We start from the raw sequence: 20,716 nt of genomic DNA, 5'->3' as shown, positions 1-20,716 counted from the left end.
TATTCTGTTGTTTCAAATGATGCATCTCTATATGTCTTTGTTATTGTTGATGACTATTCTCGTTACACATGGGTACACATTGTCACTTACAAACATGAAGTGCAGGAAATCTTCAAACGATTTTCCTCGAGGGCTCCAACCAACTTTGGTGTGAAGATCAAGCACATCAGAACTGACAATGGGACTGAGTTCAAGAATTCCGGTCTTGATGGCTATCTTGATGAACTTGGTATTACTCATGAGTTATCTGCTCCTTATACTCCGCAACAGAATGGCGTCGTGGAGCGCAAGAACAGAACCCTCGCTGAAATGGCTCGCACTATGCTTGATGAATACAAGACGCCTCGTCGTTTCTGGATTGAGGCAATTGATACTGCATGCCACGTCATCAATCAGGTATATCTTCACAAATTCTTCAAGAAGACTGCCTATGAACTCCTCACTGACAAGAAACCCAATGTGAGTTATTTCAAAGTCTTCGATGCTAAATGTTGGATTAGAGATCCTCATCACAATGCTAAATTTGCACCGAAAGCACATGAAGGTTTTATGCTTGGTTACGGAAAGGACTGGCACACCTACAGAATCTTCAACAACGCTCTTCACAAGGTTGTTGAAACTGTAGATGTGCGGTTCGATGAAACTAATGGCTCGCAAAGAGAGCACCTACCTTCTGTGATAGATGAACCAGCACCTGAGGATTCTATCAAGTTCAAGGCTACCGAGGATGTCATTGCTACCAAAGAATCTACTGAAGAATTCATTCCAGAACGCGAAGATCGTCGAGCTAATGCACCTGAAGACAACGCTGAAGAAAATGGTGGTGAAGAAAATGATGATCAAATTCCTTGACGACAACCAGCTCATCCTCGCGTTGCAAAAGAAGTGCAAGTTGAAAAGATCATCAATGACATTGAAGCACCAGGTCCTCTCACCCGCTCAAAAGCTTCACATTTATCTAACTTTTGTGGGCACTATGCTTTTGTCTCCATCACAGAGCCCACTAAGGTAGATGAAGCATTTATGGAGCCTAAGTGGATTCAGGCCATGCAAGAAGAATTACATCAGTTCGAGCTCAACAATGTCTGGGAACTGGTCAAATGTCCAGATCCTCGCAAGCATAATATCATTGGCACAAAGTGGATCTACCGCAACAAGCAAGATGAAAATGGCCTTGTGGTGAGGAATAAGGCACGACTTGTAGCTCAAGGCTACACACAGGTTGAAGGAATTGATTTCGATGAAACTTTTGCACCTGTTGCTAGACTTGAGGCTATTCGCATATTACTTGCTTATGCTAACCATCATAATATCACTTTATATCAAATGGATGTGAAAAGTGCATTCCTCAATGGTAAGCTTGAGGAAGAAGTATATGTTGCTCAACCCCCAGGTTTTGAAGATCCAAAGAATCCCGACAAAGTCTTCAGACTCAACAAGGCCCTCTATGGCCTCAAGCAGGCCCCTCGGGCATGGTATGATACTTTGAAGGAATTCTTCGTGAAGAATGGCTTCACACCCGGTTCACTCGACCCTACTCTCTTTACTAAATCTTATGATGGTGAACTGTTTGCGTGCCAAATATACGTTGATGATATTATCTTTGGCTGTACTGACCAACGTTATAGTGATGAATTTTCCTATATGATGAGTGAAGAATATCAAATGTATATGATGGGAGAGTTGAAATTCTTCTTAGGTCTTCAAATTCGTCAACAACATAATGGCATATTCATATCTCAGGAGAAATACCTCAAGGATGTTCTGAGGAAATTCGGCATGCAAGATTGCAAAGGCGTCAAAATTCCTATGCCCACAAATGGCCATCTATGCACTGATGAAAATGGTATTGACTTCGATCACAAGGTATACCATTCCATGATTGGTTCTTTATTGTACTTATGTGCATCTAGGCCAGATATAATGCTTAGTGTTTGCATGTGTGCCCGATTTCAAGCTACACCGAAGGAATCACACCATAAGGCTATGAAGCATATTCTTTGACATCTAGTCACACACCAACACTAGGATTATGGTACCCCAAGGGCTCTACTTTTGATCTCATTGGATATTCTGACTCTGACTATGCTGGTGATCGTGTGGACCGCAAGTCAACGTCTGGTACTTGTCATTTCCTCGGACGATCTTTGGTCTGTTGGTCCTCGAAGAAACAGAACTGCGTATCACTGTCCACTGCGGAAGCTGAGTACATTGGTGCTGGTTCTTGCTGTGCTCAATCGCTGTGGATGAAGCAAACGCTCAAGGACTATGGCGTCAACATGAAGAATGTGCCTCTCGTCTATGACAATGAGAGTGCCATCAAGATTGCTCACAACCCAGTTCAGCACTCGAAGACAAAGCACATTCAGATTCATCATCATTTTCTTTGTGATCATGTGTTGAAGGGCGACATCTCCATCGAGCACGTGAAGACTGAAGAACAGCTAGCCGATATCTTCACAAAGCCCTTAGATGAGAAGAGATTTAGCAAGTTGCGGTGTGAGCTAAATATCTTAGAGTCTTCGAATGTTCTTTGAAAAAGGAGACTCATCCTAACACTTATGCAAAATTGATGACTTAGATGTGCAACACATGAAGAAACGTTTTTCTTCAATCAATGAAGAATAACACTCTAAATGTGAAGAAATTAATGAAGAATTTGATTCTCAGAACCCTACGACAATTGTACGCGGTGTCTGAAATCATCATTCTTATACGGTGGGTCATGCCACCACCAAAGTTGAAAATCTTCATTTTTTGAAATTCCTCAGTTTTGAAATTCTTTAGTTTTTCAAATTCTTCAACTTTGCAAAATCTTCACTGTTTCCGTCGTTTTTCTTCATTGGCTATATATATATATATGAGTTTACGTCCTCTACAACATTCACTTATGGCTATTTCTTTAAGTTGCATTTTCTTCTAAGTGAATGTGATCGGACCCTTTCCCCTCTATGCTATACTCAACCCAATCTATTCACAAATTCTTCATGTGCGTTCTATTTGAAACTCATTCAAAATCTTCACTGTGTCGTTGTCAGCTGAAGAAATTGCGAACGGAACTTAAAAACTTATCTTATCCAAATTTTCGGTTTTGCCGCTCAAACCGTCCCGTATCCCACGATAGAATTATCTATTCACCCACGATCTAACACGGTCTCCACTTTTCTGTACGTGGGTGACACATGTCAAGCGAATGAGAAGGGTCAGGGGCATGTTCGTCCTAAATCTTCGGGCAAACAGTTTTTCACTGCGACTATAAATACCCCCTCACCCCTTCCTCACTTCCTTTACTCCGCTCGACCGCTCTCTCTCTCTCTCTCTCACTCGAGCTTCTCAAACCCTAGCGCCGCCGCTACTCCATCATCGCCGGTGAGGAAGAGCTTCACTGCCTCGACCTCGTCGCCGTCGTACTCGCGTCGGCCGTGGAAATCTTCACTCCGCCGCCACCGTAGCTGTCTTCCTCCGCCGAGTTAGGGTGTGGAAGATCTGAACTGACGAGCTTCAAATCTACACTTCTCAGTTCATCGTTTTCTTCATCAAGGGTAATTAAAAGTTAGTTTTACTGCCCTCTTTGATTTCAAATTTTCTCTACAAAATCTTCAAAGGTGTTTTATTCTTCAAATCCTCACACACAAAACACCTCACCAGTCATCTGTTCTTGATTCGTTTCTCTAAGCATCATTTTTATTCAAGATTCCTCAATTGTGTGGATCCTCAATCTATACAACTTTGGAACCTAAGTCAAAGAACGCTTAGTGAAATTCTTCAAGGCTCATCTGGTCAAACTCGTCTTTTTGAAAAACTTTCTGAGAACGCATATGACCTCTCCAAATTCCTCGCAACTATACTCTGTTCAAAGGTACTCATGTCCGCTGCTGAATCACTAGGTTCTCATCAACTTAACTCATTTGCAGTGTTCCTCGAAGAAAAGTTGCATACTTCTTCAGAGAATTCCACTGTTCAAATTCCTCAACTGAAGAATATGGAAGACGGTAAGAAGCCACAGAAAGGAGGAAAGAGGCCTGAGGTCATGACTGCGTTTGAAATACCTGAGGACATCTGTGTTGACTATTGCACACCTAATGAGGCTAAGTTCGGAAAGGAAAACAAAAATCAGCGCAAGGTGCGGATACGAAGGATTGAAAGGAGATGGGCAAGAGAATGGAGGGAGTACAGATATGTAACTCCAAAGTATATGAAGAAATTCGCACTAAATCCTCCATGCCCAAGAGCTCCATTGGCACCTGGCCAAGAAGCTGACCCCACCAGCATCAAGCATGGTGAGGATTTTCCTGAAGAATGGGCCAAACGCCAAGCCAAGTTGGCGAGACAAGCCAAAGAAGCAGTGAGAAAATTCGATGAAGACTCTACTACTGCTGCTGCTGAGGCCTCTGTCAGGCCTAGGAAATCAATGGCAAAGAAGCCCGCTCACAAGCCAAGTGCTTCACAAACTGTGCCCTCACGACCAAGTTCCTCGGCAATGCCCTCACGGCTAGAATCTTCAAAGCCCTCACGGCCAGAATCTTCAAAGCCCTCACGGCCAGTTCCTCATGCTGCTCCTGCTCCTCCAAAGTCCTCAGCTCCTCCCCCAAAGTCCTCAGCTGCTCCTGCAAGGTCCTCAACACCTGTACATCTGGCCACGTGCCAAAGGACTGCAGGCATCTCTATTGCCTCTGGTGTCTCGGCGAGTTCCTCAACTTTACCAAACTCTTCATCAGGCCCCACTCTGCTGAAGACAAAGGCAACAGCTGGTCGAGGTCCTTGGCCAAGTCTGAAGAAGAAACAGGTTGCCTTCCAAGTGCCATCTGACGATGAAGCTGATGGTGATGAACTTGCAGAAATCATCATAGACAGACAAGAAAGGGCCGCTAGAGCCAAAGGCACAAATGTGCCACTCCTTTTGGATCCAAGGGCGATCCTCGATTACATTGATCTCTAGCACAAGGACCCAAACACTCCTATGCCTGATTTTCATTTGACTCCTGGACAAAGTCACATGCTGACCCATTTCATCACTAAAGAGAAATGGAAATTTGAGAAGGCTAGGCAAATCAAGAAGGCTCAGTTCAGGAAAGAGAAGTTCCTGAGGAAAAACATTGTCAAAATGACAACTGATGAACTCCTCAAGATCCAGTCTGAAATCAAAGCCCTCAGCGATGATTTCAATGCTTATTATGCTGATTGGCAAGGAGCCAAAGTCAGGTTCGTTAAACTGACTTAAAATTTCACCAATGTTGCAGCCCCATCGCAACAAGAAATTCCTCAAGGTGAAGCTTCTACTCAGCAAACTGAAGAACATGCTAGCACCGCTGATGACTTTCAGGCTACTGATGAAAATGCTAGTTCCAGGGCTGATGACTCCATTCTAGCCGCTGAAGAAATTACCAGGGCATCCACTAGTGGTGCGCCTGAAGAAAATGAAGAAGTCAGGGCAACTGCAATAGTTGCGCCTGAGGAAATTCAAACAGATTCCTCAGCTCCTCCTGCGCCTACACCAACTCCTACCCTTCCATCTGCATCAGATGTGAGGAAGACCAAGGCTGCAAAGCGAGCTGCAGTGAAGAAAAGGAAAGCATCAGCTGCTTCAGATTCTTCAGCTCCGAAGAAAATGAAGCCTATGACCAGCTCATTTGAAAATCCAATTGATGCTGTTCCGATTTCCACCATGCAATCAAAGGACCTTGTTCCTTTTGGTGAAGAATATGTGATCCCCAGCGGATCTGATGAAGAAAATCATTCTGCTGCTTCGTCAGAGCAGATTCATGAAGAAATTGAAGTGGATGCGATCCCTTCAACGCCTACTGCTTCCTCGCCAATGCCTCAGTTCACAGCTGAAGAGGCTCGCGTTGAAGAAATTGAAGATGAAGACGTGGATATTGGATGCACCACTCCTGTGATGAATGATGACTTTTGGGAAAGTCAGCATCCCAATTCTCCACTCTTCACCCCAATACAACAAATACCTCAGGCCCCTGCACCAACCGTTCAGATGGGCTCTGAAGAAACTCATCCCACCTCGTCTGTGCATGAAGAAATTCCAGCCACTAGTGCTGAAGAAACTGCTGCTGCTGATTTTTTGAACACGCAGACTGCCACTGAAGAGGAACCAGAAATTCCTCAGCCTGAAGAACCAGAGATTGCGATTCCTGAGGTTGTGATGCAACTCACTGACACTCCTCTGCCCAAGCCAAAGGATCCATTCTCAAAGAAGCAAAAGTTCAAGGCTGAAGATTTCTTCAGTGAGCATGTGTTCTTCACATATTACAACCCCTATGATTCTGCTCGCATAAGGAAGAGGCGTTTCTGGACTGCTAGTCAAGCCAATTTCTATTCCTCTGTGCTATTCAACAAAGACAAAGTCTTCGATCATGCACACATTCCTCACGTGGACATGGAATCTCTTCCGGGCTTCGAGCCAGTCCTCAGTGTTCTTCATGATGCTAGATTGCTGAATTTCTACACTAACATCTGTGATTGGAATGAAGAACTCATTCTTCAATTCTATGCGATGCTGCACATCAAAGGAAATTCTGAAGATGTGAACTCATGGGTGCTGGACTGGATGTCAGAAAATACTCACTACAAGGCACTAGCAACTGAATTGCTTCATGCCCTCCGAATCAGTCCTCCCCTTGAAGGTGCTCGTTGCATCTACAACGAACCTGAGCTTACAAATCATTACATGCAAGTGCTGATGAAGCCCTTGAAGCCAGGGCAGGCCCCTCGAACCAAATTCCTCGTCAAGGAATTACTATATGTGCCACGGACTGTCTATAGCATTCTGACGAAGACAATGAGTCCTATCAAAGGCCACGACTCAAATGATGAAGAAGTCGTTGGCATCATGAAGAATATGCTTTTCAATATCATTCATGGCGTTCCCGTAAACTTCCATGATTTCTTCATGAGGACTCTGGTGAATATTACTATGTCACCATTTGAGCTGAAGCCTTATGCACCATGGATTATGAGGTTCATCAGGACAAGGTCTTCACTTAGTTACAAGGCTGATACTCTGAACCACGGCAGCTACTTGCCTCCAATTGAAGTCCTCAAACAGACATTTTCCTCAGCTGATGACAAAGGCAAGGCAACTGCTGTGATAGATGAAGGCATTCGTCCATTGGATGGTCAATTTCGCAAAGCTGCATCCTACTCCACCAATGATGACTCTGCCACACATGACTCTGCCGCCAACACCTCTGCCAAGCAAATTCCTCAAGCCACAGCACCCAGGGTGATGACTGATCGTGAGTTACTCCTCAGTCTTCATCAGAAAGTTGATCGCAATCATAAATGGGTCAAGCGTCAGTTTGGTTCAATTCTTCACAACATGACCTCAACACATAATGCAGTGAACAAAAACCACTACTACCTCCATGAAACCTTCAACCGTACCTGGGCTATTCTATCTCATGTCTACAGCGTAGAAGATCTGAAGAGAATGGGTCTCAAGGAAGAATTTGATTGGTCTGCACCTCCACCGAAGAAAATTCAAGAAGGTCAAGGTTCCTTCCTTGGTGGCCAGCTCCTATTCTTCATCGCGCGACACTGATGAAAATGAAGACTTGGACAACACTGCGGCAGGCCCTACTACGACAACTGACCCCGGCAACGCTGACGCTCCTCCATCAACTTGATATTCTTCACGGCGTTAGTCCTCAATTTCGATCCTTTTGGTCATTCAATGACAAAGGGGGAGAAATTTGAGTTAGTCTTCAAGCGGGTCTATTATATGGGCATTTTTTTGCTAAGTTACAACTCTCGCTCTTCTGAAACTTTATTGGAACGAGTTGTAATCTTAAACCCGATGGTGCTCTGATACTTTTGATGCACTGTGCTCTGATACTCTTGATGTGCTATTCTGCATGCTTGTTCCTCATTAATATTATGCACGCATGCTGAATTTCATCAGGCACCATATTTCATCATGCATTTCAAATTCTTCATATTACATGTCAAATGCATGTATGAATTACAAGATATAGGGGGAGATCTCCATGATTCAACTCTTCAAGTGTGCATTGCTTCAAAAGCAAATTCCTCACTATGCACATCTTCAGGGGGAGTTCTTCTATATCTTGCAATGAAATTCCTCAATATCAGTACTTACACTTCATATGTTTATCCCCGTTGAAAACTTAACCTATATTGTCATCAATCACCAAAAAGGGAGAGATTGTAAGTGAATCTAGTGCCCATTAGTGATTTTGGTGTATTCAAGACTTATAGGTTAAGGGACTAATGTGTTTATGAGTGTACACAGGTCTATAAGTCTATGAGGAGTTTGATATTTACCGAGAAAGTCGACCCCTAAAAATGAATATCTTCGACTGAAGATTTTCGTATTCCTGAAGACTTTCATGAAGACTTTGAAAGTGAAGAAATTGGTGTGTCCGTGAAGACTTGATATTCGTGCGAGGAATATGAAGCTTGAAGACTTTCGTTTTCATAGTTTCATTTTTTCTCTTTCTTGAGTCATAGGAAACACTGTACTGTTAAAGGGGGTCGAGGAAATACTAAGGAAAAATTTCCATGTGATGCTCAACTCAAAATCCTACACCTACCAATCCCTTCGAGTGAAGCCTTTGGAAATCTCATACAGTTCAGTCAATTTCTTCAGTGACAGAGACGATGTTCTTCTGGTCACTGAGGAATTTGTTCTGACTGAGGAGTTAGGAATTCGCCAGTGCGGATTGCCTACACAATGAGGTACATGATAGCCCTGAGGAATTTGAGTGTCAAATTTCCGACCGTTGCTGTGCCGCGCGCCATCTGTCCCAAAATATCATATCCACCTAACGGTCATATCATTGAAGGGCATTTATGTCTTATCATGTCGGGCTGCTCCCTAGACTATAAATAGCCGCCCCCTACCACCACTTGCTGGTTGGCTGCTCTGAGAGAAACTGACACTTGTCATTCGAGAGCATCCCATCCTCCGAGGACTTTGAGCGAAAATCATCGAGTGAGGAAAAACCCAAACCCAAACACCTACAAACCCAAAGTGATTGAGCATCACTGAAGAGATTGATCATGCGTGGATCCGACGCTTGTTACCTTTGAAGACTGTGCTTCTTCCAGACGGTTAGGCGTCATGGTCTAGAGCATCCAAGAGGAATTGTGGATCGCCGAGTGACCGAGTCTGTGAAGGTTTGGAAGTCGCCTGAAGACTTACCACGAGTGATTGGACGAGGTCTGTGTGACCTTAGTTCAAGGAGAATATGGTGAGGACTTGGTGTCCTGAGATGTGTGCTCAGCGACTGGGTGTCTGGGACTGTGTGTCCTCGAGTTTAAATACTCAGCCGCTCCAACCAGACGTACAACTGAGACAACAGTTGGAACTGGTCTACCAAATCATTATCTTCACCAACCTTACTGGTTCTATTTCCTCAACTCTTTCATTTCCTCATTACTGTGTTGAGTGATTATTCATATCTGTGTTTGAATACTTTGACTGAAGACTTTCTCAATTTCCTCAGTTCAATTTCTTCATTCTGTTTATCTTCATCTTGTGTTATCCTGTGTTTACGCTTTCTGTACTCTGTGCGTGTCTTCATTTCATCATGATGACCATGCCTGTATTCTGGTATGCTTACTTCTGAGTACTTATTCCGCTGCAAGTAGTTCTTCGCTTAGGAATTTCCTCACCGGCAAATTCCTCAGTGAAGAATTCATAAAAATCGCCTATTCACCCCCCCTCTAGTCGATATAACGCACTTTCATATTTGCTTAATCTTCTCCAACTAGTTAGTCTTAATAGAGACTACTAAGGTGACTGACTTCTATTTGTGTGTTTATTGTTTCATAAACAATCCTCTATTATTGTAATCACACTTACTCAATATCTTTGAAATAGGGACACTCAACTCTATTTTAGCAGAACTGCACAAAATGATCGGAATGTTGCATGCTCCTGGCAGCTACTTTTTTCCCAACATGCCTTGTTTATTTAGACAGAGCTGGTGGGAAGTTGCTGCCAATGAAATCATGGATCAATTTTAATTTAACACCTTGTCACAACTTTGTCTTCAGTTTTGATGTAAATATTAGCTCTGATCTGCTAATCATTGAGATGTATTAGCAAGGAAGTTAGTTTTCTATTTTTTCTGAAAGAGCATGGATGTTAGTTTCCTTTCTATTATTTGATTGATGTTCTTACGAGACAACATTCCATCTGGCAAAACACACGAAACAAAAGCTAAAAGCTTTGGACCATTGTTCAATTTCATGCCGCTGGAAAATTATTTATATACGTTAATAATGTAAACAAATGCTGGAAGCTTGATAGCATTGCCAGAAGCCATTTAGCATCCGGGACCATGTGCCATGCACCAAACACAAACCGCATGGGAGACTTAGCCCGGTCGTTGCCTTGCACTAATAGCGAGTAATGAGCAGTCAAATCATAAGCCCCACCTTTCCCACTGTAAGTTGCTCGGAAGAAGCAACCATCAATACGCTCTTCTTTGAGAGAGCTCATACTAGTATGAAGGTGCAAAACCAAGTCCGCGTATGGCATGGCTTGTCAGTCAACGTGCTTCCTCTTGGCATATCACTGACATGTGGGATCGGAGTGTAAGCAAACTGATCTCAATTGATGGCAAAATGGCCAACCCGCCGCTAGGTGTCACACGGAGTCCAAGGTATATTCGAGCATGGTTGATCGATGTCATCATTACATGTTCGATATTTTTTAATAGTACTATTGGGATGCCATTTTACGCACTTCTCCCATATAATGTGTAGTTTATCAGATATTAAAATAAAATAAGAGTACAAACGCTCCACCATGCGGTTCCTAGTACCTGTATACTGGTAGTACTGTACTACTCGTACTACTAAACCTTGCGCTTGGCTCCTTGCCTCTTCGGGAAGTCAAAAAATGATGGTACTACCGCCAGGACGGTCAGGAGCGGGCGTGGCGGCGGTCCGGACGCCCGCAAACGAGAGATGCTGGACGTACGTAAATATTGCTGCGTAATTAATAACGTAAATAATGTGCCGGTTGGACAAATATTATTGGAGATGGAGATGGAGATGAAAGTAATAATTTTACGTAAACACGGACATGCATGTCTATGTGTGTGTGCGCGCACACACACATAGTCACGACTCTCGCGACTACTCGTACACACCATCGATGTCTCTTTCTCCCTACACAAACCTGAACTTAGTACCGCCTCATTTTGTTCCTAGGTTAGGAATATCATACGAGTGGGAAACAATATGAAGTGAGATAAATGGAGTACTAAGTACAAGAAGAAATGTACACGCACTTACTCTGCCTCCAACATACCCGCAAGTACATGATGGAGCGCATTTGTACATGAAGAGGTAGCTTACGTACGTAATAATTGACCCTTTAATTTGTTCACATAATAATGGAGGGTCGGGGACCACACGTGAGCGATACAAACTGCGACCTGGAAGCGGGGGTGGCCCCTCCCAATGCTCCACCTTTTACAGGTGCTAAGGTTGCCAACTAAGCAAAAAATCTGATGTGGAATGCTAGTTAAGAAGAGAGAGAGAGAGAGAGAGAGAGAGACAGAGAGAGAGACAGAGTAGTATGGTGACCCCAGAAAGAAACAATGCTAAGCACATGTACCTAGGTGGAAGCACAATTCTGAGTCTACAACTAATTAAATGTATGAAGCTTAGCACCTTTGCATTGGTGACTTGAGTTGCTAAGGCATTTAATATACTTAGCACATCATCTAAGCACCTTTGCATTGGAGGAGATCTATTGATCGAGTTTTCTTTCTTGGTACGTTAAAAAATATTTGTCCGCCAGTTTTCGTTTCTTTTTTTCGGAAACGTGTGTATTCTATTTAAAACCACTGCTATGGATAGATTTTTTACTCCATTGTATATATAGCCTCTTATTTGATAGGGTTTCTCGCCTCTCGCTCTCTCACCATCTATGACATTTCAACAAATACCATCGGAGATACCTATAGAGCATCTTTATAATCACCCAGTTATGTTGTGACGTTTGATAGCACACAAGGCATTCCTCCGGTATCTGGGACTTGCATAATCTCATAGTCGAAGAAATATGTATTTCACATGAAGAAAGCAATAGCAATAAAACTGAACGATCATTATGCTAAGCTAACAGATGGGTCTTGTCCATCACATCATTCTCCTAATAATGTGATCCCGTTATCAAATGACAATTCAGGTCCATGGTTAGGAAACCTTAACCATCTTTGATCAACGAGCTACTCTAGTAGAGGCTCACTAGGGTCACTGTGTTTGTTTATGTATTCACACATGTATCAAGGTTTCCGATCAATACAATTCTAGCATTAATAATAAACCGTTATCATGAATAAGGAAATATAAAATAACAACTTTATTATTGCCTCTAGGGCATTTTTCCTTCAGGCACAACCCATTAGGGCGCCCCTGGGCTCCCTGGCGCGCCCAGGTGGGTTGTGCCCACCTGGTGGGCCCCCTCTGGTAGTTATTTGCTCCAATAATTATTATTTATTCCACAAAAAAATCCCTCTGAAGTTTCAACTCATTTGGAGTTGTGCAGAATCGGTGGCATGACGTAGCTTTTTCGGGTCCAGAATTCCAGCTGCCGGTATTCTCCCTCTTTGTGTGAACCTTGCATATTAATTATGAGAGAAAAGACATTAGAATTACTCAAAAAAGCATTATTATGAATAACAGTAGAAAAACATGATGCAAAATGGACGTATCAGGATGTTTTTGTTGTTGTTCAGAGGAGCAGGGTATCAACTGGGCGGGCTGTGGCCCGTCTAGCCCAGACTATTATTTTATGTCGACCAAATATCTGGCCCAAATATTAATTTTTCAAGGTGAAAACGGCTAGACCAGCTACACTTTTTTGCGGAATACCCAACCCAGGTCAACTTGTTATTCTCCGCCTCGCTGGGCCGCAAATCTTTCCTAGGAGGGAAGCATTAGGCCTAACAAGAAAATGGGCTTTAAGAAATAATAAATGAGATGTAATTATAAAGACTAGGTTGTAAATATACAAAAACGCACCAAACAGGTAATTAGTTTCAAAAATATTATTTTCTGATTTTGAAAATTTTAATTTCATTACTTGTTGCGTGTGCAATATTTCGTTTGATTTTTACCTAATACAAATTTATTTTGAAATTATATTTAATCTCACTCGAAATTTCGGGATAAAAATATTTCGGATCCCATCAAAATGTGGGATCTTTTGTTGAATTCTGTTTTGAGCGGTTGGTTGAAATTATTAATCGTTGTCCTGGCTAGAAAATGGGTTGTAATTTTAACAAACTATAAAATGTGTTGTAATAAATTCCATTAGTATTCAAAAATGGGATGTACATTATTACAAACCGCAAATTGGCTATGTGTTCTCTGCGACAGATGTGATGCTCACTTGTGGGCCTACTTTTTTCTTTGAGAATTATAGTCAACGACGCGTACGGAAGGCTTGTGGGCCTACTAAGTTGACGCGTACGGGAGGCTTTGTCAACTTATAGTCAAGACACGGTTCTAGCAGCAGTGGTTGTTGGATGTCCATCCAACGGCTGTAGTGCTTCTTCAATCTCGGATATTCTTGCTTCAGCCACCCAAACCACCACCGGCGGTACCGCCTGCTACCGCCTCCCGTGTGCTGGTTGTGCTGCCGTGCAGGCTTCACCAGCCCATCGTACTCCCAAATGCCGTCCAAGCCATTCCTCTACTCACCAACACCTCTTATTCTTCTCCAGCGACGGCAGCCTCACACCGCAGCTGAACCAATGAACCCTCATACTCCCTTCTACGTGGGAATCCACTGCTGTGTCTTCACCGGCTCCGGGTTGTTCCCTTCCTAGGACTCGCCATCGTTCACCGTGTTGGTTCTCTCGGTGCGGCGTGGTCAACTTTGTCAACAAACGACAACTATCGGAAGAGGCACGTACGTGGAGTGACTGACAATAGGGACCCACATGGCCCATGGCCGCACGCAGCAAGTGCCCCCTTATTATGCGAAACAAAATGATTTCTCCCCCTGACTGGTTCGACCCACTAGCTACATCTTCACACGGAAGGAAGTGCTTCCTTTATTACGCGGAAATAAAAAGTTTCCTCTCCCTAACAGCTGGGACCCACCAGCTTTATTATGATCCATTTTGTGAAAATATAGATTGTACCAAAGATGCTAAATTGTTTTATTTTTATTCTAACTCAAAAAAGAAGAAATTTAAAAAATCAAAAAACATCTTCGCACGCAAGGAAGTGCCACCTTATTACGCGCAAAAAAAAGATCCCCCCTGCCGTTGGGGAACATTGCAGAAAATTAAAATTTTTCCTACGGTTTCACCAAGATCCATCTATGAGTTCATCTAAGCAACGAGTCATGGGAGAGAGATCGCATCTACATACCACTTTGTAGATCGCGCGGAAGCGTTCAAAAGAACGGGGTTGAAGTAGTCGTTCTCGTCGTGATCCTGTCACCGGAGATCCTAGCACCGAACGGACGGCACCTCCGCGTTCAACACACGTACGGTCAGCGTGACGTCTCCTCCGTCTTGATCCAGCAAGGGGGAAGGAGAGGTTGATGATGAAAGCTCCAGCAGCAGCACAACGGCGTGGTGGTGGTGGAACAGCAGCACTCCGGCAGGGCTTCGCCAAGCACGTGACGGAGGAGGAAGAGGTGTAGCAGGGGGAGGGAGGCGCCAGAACTTCAGGGTGCGGCTGCCCCCTCCCCCCTCCCTTTATATAGGCCCCCAGGGGGGGGGGGGCACCGGCCCTGGGAGATCCAATCTCCCAAGGGGGCGGCGGCCAAGGGGGCGGCGGCCAAGGGGGGTGGAGTACCCCCCAAGGCAAGTGGGGCGCCCCCCACCCTAGGGTTTCAACCCTAGGCGTAGGGGGTGGGCCAAGGGGGGCGCACCAGCCCACTATGGGCTGGTTCCCCTCCCCACTTCGGCCTTTGGGGCCCTCCGGGATGGGTGGCCCCACCCGGTGGACCCCCGGGACCCTTCCGGTGGTCCCGGTACAATACCGGGTGACCCCGAAACTTTCCCGATGGCCGAAATACCACTTTCTATATATAATTCTTCACCTCCGGACCATTCCAGAACTCCTCGTGACGTCCGGGATCTCATCTGGGACTCCGAACAACATTCGGTATACTGCATACTCATATTCATACAACCCTAGCGTCACCGAACCTTAAGTGTGTAGACCCTACGGGTTCGGGAGACACGTAGACATGACCGAGACGGCTCTCGGGCAATAACCAACAGCGGGATCTGGATACCCATGTTGGTTCCCACATGCTCCTCGATGATCTCATCAGATGAACCACGATGTCGAGGATTCGAACAACCCCGTATACAATTCCCTTTGTCAATCGGTACGTTACATGCCCGAGACTCGATCGTCCGTATCCCAATACCTCGTTCAGTCTCGTTACCGGCAAGTCACTTTACTCGTACCGTAATGCATGATCCCGTGACCAAACACTTGGTCACTTTGAGCTCATTATGATGATGCATTACCGAGTGGGCCCAGAGATACCTCTCCGTCATACGGAGTGACAAATCCCAGTCTCGATCCGTGTCAACCCAACAGACACTTTTGGAGATACCTGTAGTACAACTTTATAGTCACCCAGTTACGTTGTGACATTTGGTACACCCGAAGCACTCTTACGGTATCCGGGAGTTACACGATCTCATGGTCTAAGGAAGAGATACTTGACATTGAAAAAGCTCTAGCAAAACGAACTACACGATCTTGTGCTATGCTTAGGATTGGGTCTTGTCCATCACATCATTCTCCTAATGATGTGATCCCGTTGTCAATAACATCTAATGTCCATAGTCAGGAAACCATGACTATCTGTTGACCAACGAGCTAGTCAACTAGAGGCTCACTAGGGACATGTTATGGTCTATGTATTCACAAGTGTATTACGATTTTCGGATAATACAGTTATAGCATGAATAAAAGACAATTATCATGATTAAGGAAATATAATAATAACCCTTTTATTATTGCCTCTAGGGCATATTTCCAATAGTCTCCCACTTGCACTAGAGTCAATAATCTAGTTACATTGTGATGAATCGAACACCCATAGAGTTCTGGTGTTGATCATGTTTTGCTCGCGAGAGAGGTTTAGTCAACGGATCTGCGACATTCAGATCCGTATGTACTTTGCAAATTTCTATGTCTCCGTCTTGAACATTTTCACAGATGGAGTTGAAGCGACGCTTGATATGCCTGGTCTTCTTGTGAAACCTGGGCTCCTTGGCAAGGGCAATAGCTCCAGTGTTGTCACAGAAGAGTTTGATCGGCCCTGACGCATTGGGTATGACTCCTAGGTCGGTGATGAACTCCTTCACCCATATTGCTTCATGCGCTGCCTCCGAGGCTGCCATGTACTCCGCTTCACATGTAGATCCCGCTACGACGCTCTACTTGCAGCTACACCAGCTTACTGCTCCACCATTCAACATATACACGTATCCGGTTTGTGACTTAGAGTCATCCAGATCTGTGTCAAAGCTAGCGTCGACGTAACCCTTTACGACGAGCTCTTCGTCACCTCCATAATCGAGAAACATGTCCTTCGTCCTTTTCAGGCACTTTAGGATATTCTTGACCGCTGTCCAGTGTTCCTTGCCGGGATTACTTTGGTACCTTCCTACCAAACTTACGGCAAGGTTTACATCAGGTCTGGTACACAGCATGGCATACATAATAGATCCTATGGCTGAAGCATAGGGGATGACACTCATCTCTTCTTTATCTTTTGCCGTGGTCGGGCATTGAGCCGAGCTCAATCTCAGACCTTGCAATATAGGCAAGAACCCCTTCTTGGACTGATCCATTTTGAACTTCTTCTAAATCTTATCAAGGTATGTGCTTTGTGAAAGACCTATGAGGCGTCTCGATCTATCTCTATAGATCTTGATGCCTAATATATAAGCAGCTTCTCCAAGGTCCTTCATTGAAAAACACTTATTCAAGTAGGCCTTAATGCTCTCCAAAAGTTCTATATCATTTCCCATCAAAAGTATGTCATCTACATATAATATGAGAAATGCTACAGAGCTCCCACTCACTTTCTTGTAAACGCAGGCTTCTCCATAAGTCTGCATAAACCCAACCGCTTTAATCATCTCATCAAAGCGAATGTTCCAACTCCGAGATGCTTGCACCAGCCCATAAATGGATCGCTGGAGCTTGCATACTTTGTTAGCATTCTTAGGATCGACAAAACCCTCCGGCTGCATCATATACAATTCTTCCTTAAGATGCCAGTTAAGGAATGCCGTTTTGACATCCATCTGCCATATCTCATAATCATAGTATGCGGCAATTGCTAACATGATTCGGACGGACTTAAGCTTCGCTACGGGAGAGAAAGTCTCATCGTAGTCAATCCCTTGAACTTGCCGATAACCCTTAGCGACAAGTCGAGCTTTATAGATGGTGACATTTCCATCCGCGTCCGTCTTCTTCTTAAAGATCCATTTGTTTTCCATCGCTCGCCGATCATCGGGCAAGTCAGTCAAAGTCCATACTTTGTTTTCATACATGGATTCTATCTCGGATTTCATGGCTTCTAGCCATTTGTTGGAATCTGGGCCCGCCATTGCTTCTTCATAGTTCGAAGGTTCACCGTTGTCCAACAACATGATTTCCAGGACAGGGTTGCCGTACCACTCTGGTGCGGAACGTGTCCTTGTGGACCTACGAAGTTCAGTAGCAACTTGATCCGAAGTACCTTGATCATCATCATTATTTTCCTCTTTAGTTGGTGTAGGCATCACAGGAACATTTTCCTGAGCTGCACTACTATCCCGTTCAAGAGGTAGTACTTCATCGAGTTCTACTTTCCTCCCACTTACTTCTTTCGAGAGAAACTCTTTTTCCAGAAAGGATCCGTTCTTGGCAACAAAGATCTTGCCCTCGGATCTTAAGTAGAAGGTATACCCAATGGTTTCTTTAGGGTATCCTATGAAGACGCATTTTTCCGACTTGGGTTCGAGCTTTTCAGGTTAAAGTTTCTTGACATAAGCATCGCATCCCCAAACTTTTAGAAACGACAGCTTAGGTTTCTTCCCAAACCATAGTTCATACGGTGTCGTCTCAACGGATTTAGACGGTGGCCTATTTAAAGTGAATGTAGCTGTCTCTAGAGCGTATCCCCAAAATGATAGCGGTAAATCGGTAAGAGACATCATAGATCGCACCATATCCAGTAGAGTGCGATTACGACGTTCGGACACACCGTTACGCTGAGGTGTTCCAGGCGGCATGAGTTGTGAAACGATTCCACATTTTCTTAAGTGTGTACCAAACTCGTGACTTAAATATTCTCCTCCACAATCCGATCGTAAGAATTTTATCTTTCGGTCACGTTGATTCTCTACTTCATTCTGAAATTCCTTGAACTTTTCAAAGGTCTCAGACTTGTGTTTCATCAAGTAGACATACCCATATCTACTCAAGTCATCAGTGAGAGTGAGAACACAACGATATCCTTCGTGAGCCTCAACGCTCATTGGACCACACACATCGGTATGTATGATTTCCAACAAGTTGGTTGCTCGCTACATTGTTCCGGAGAACGGGGTCTTGGTCATTTTGCCCATGAGGCATGGTTCGCATGTGTCAAATGATTCATAATCGAGAGACTCTAAAAGTCCATCAGCACGGAGCTTCTTCATGCGCTTGACACCAATGTGACCAAGGCGGCAGTGCCACAAGTATGTGGGACTATCGTTATCAACTTTACATCTTTTGGTATTCACGTTATGAATATGTGTAACATTACATTCGAGATTCATTAAGAATAAACCATTGACCATTGGGGCATGACCATAAAACATATCTCTCATATAAATAGAACAACCATTATTCTCGGATTTAAATGAGTAGCCATCTCGTATTAAACGAGATCCAGATTCAATGTTCATGCTCAAACTTGGCACTAAATAACAATTATTGAGGTTTAAAACTAATCCCGTAGGTAAATGTAGAGGTAGCGTGCCGACAGCGATCACATCGACCTTGGAACCATTCCCGACGCGCATCGTCACCTCGTCCTTCGCCAGTCTCCGCTTATTCCGCAGCTCCTGCTGTGAGTTACAAATGTGAGTAACGGCACCGGTATCAAATACCCAGGAGTTACTACGAGTACTGGTGAGGTACACATCAATTACATGTATATCAAATATACCTTTAGTGTTGCCGGCCTTCTTGTCCGCTAAGTATTTGGGGCGGTTCCGCTTCCACTGACCCTTCCCCTTGCAATAAAAGCACTCAGTTTCAGGCTTGGGTCCATTATTTGACTTCTTCCCGGCAACTGGCTTACCGGGTGCGGCAACATCTCTGCTGTCCTTCTTGAAGTTCTTCTTACCCTTGCCCTTCTTGAACTTAGTGGTCTTATTGACCATCAACACTTGATGTTCTTTCTTGATTTCAACCTCTGCTAACTTCAGCATTGAAAATACTTCAGGAATGGTCTTTACCATCCCCTGCATATTGTAGTTCATCACAAAGCTCTTGTAGCTTGGTGGGAGCGACTGAAGGATTCTGTCATTGACCGCCTCATCCGGGAGGTTAATGTCCAGCTGGGACAGGCGGTTGTGCAACCCAGACATTTTGAGTATGTGCTCACTGACAGAACTATTTTCCTCCATCTTACAACTATAGAACTTGTCGGAGACTTCATATCTCTCGACCCGGGCATGAGCTTGGAAAACTAGTTTCAGCTCCTCGAACATCTCATATGCTCTGTGTTGCTCAAAACGCTTTTGGAGCCCCGGTTCTAAGCTGTAAAGCATGCCGCACTGAACAAGGGAGTAATCATCAGCGCGAGACTGCCAAGCATTCATAATGTCTTGGTTCTCTGGGACGGGTGCATCACCTAGCGGTCCTTCTAGGACATATTGTTTCCTGGCTTCTATGAGGATGATCCTCAGGTTCCGGACCCAGTCCGAATAGTTGCTTCCATCATCTTTCAGCTTGGTTTTCTCTAGGAACACGTTGAAGTTCATGTTGACATGAGCATTGGCCATTTGATCTACAAGACATATTTTGCAAAAGTTTTAGACTAAGTTCATGATAATTAAGTTCATCTAATCAAATTATTTAATGAACTCCCACTCAGATCAGACATCCCTCTAGTCATCTAAGTGTTACACGATCCGAGTCGACTAGGCCGTGTTCGATCATCACGTGAGACAGACTAGTCATCATCGGTGAACATCTCCATGTTGATCGTATCTTCTATACGACTCATGTTCGACCTTTCGGTCTCTTGTGTTCCGAGGCCATGTCTGTACATGCTAGGCTCGTCAAGTTAACCCTAAGTGTTCTGCATGTGTAAATCTGTCTTACACCCGTTGTATGTGAATGTAAGGATCTATCACACCCGATCATCACGTGGTGCTTCGAAACGACGAACTTTAGCAACGGTGCACAGTTAGGGGGAACACTTTCTTGAAATTATTATAAGGGATCATCTTATTTACTACCGCCGTTCTAAGTAAACAAGGTGCATAAAACATAATAAACATCACATGCAATTATATAGTAGTGACATGATATGGCCAATATCATATAGTTCCTTCGATCTCCATCTTCGGGGCTCCATGATCATCTTCGTCACCGGCATGACACCATGATCTCCATCATCATGATCTCCATCATTGTGTCTCCATGAAGTTGTCACGCCAACGACTACTTCTACTTCTATGGC

Source organism: Triticum dicoccoides, chromosome 3B (assembly GCF_002162155.2).
Source record: "Triticum dicoccoides isolate Atlit2015 ecotype Zavitan chromosome 3B, WEW_v2.0, whole genome shotgun sequence".
In the NCBI taxonomy this organism is placed as follows: domain Eukaryota; kingdom Viridiplantae; phylum Streptophyta; class Magnoliopsida; order Poales; family Poaceae; genus Triticum; species Triticum dicoccoides.
Note: the sequence above shows the minus strand (reverse complement) of the source record.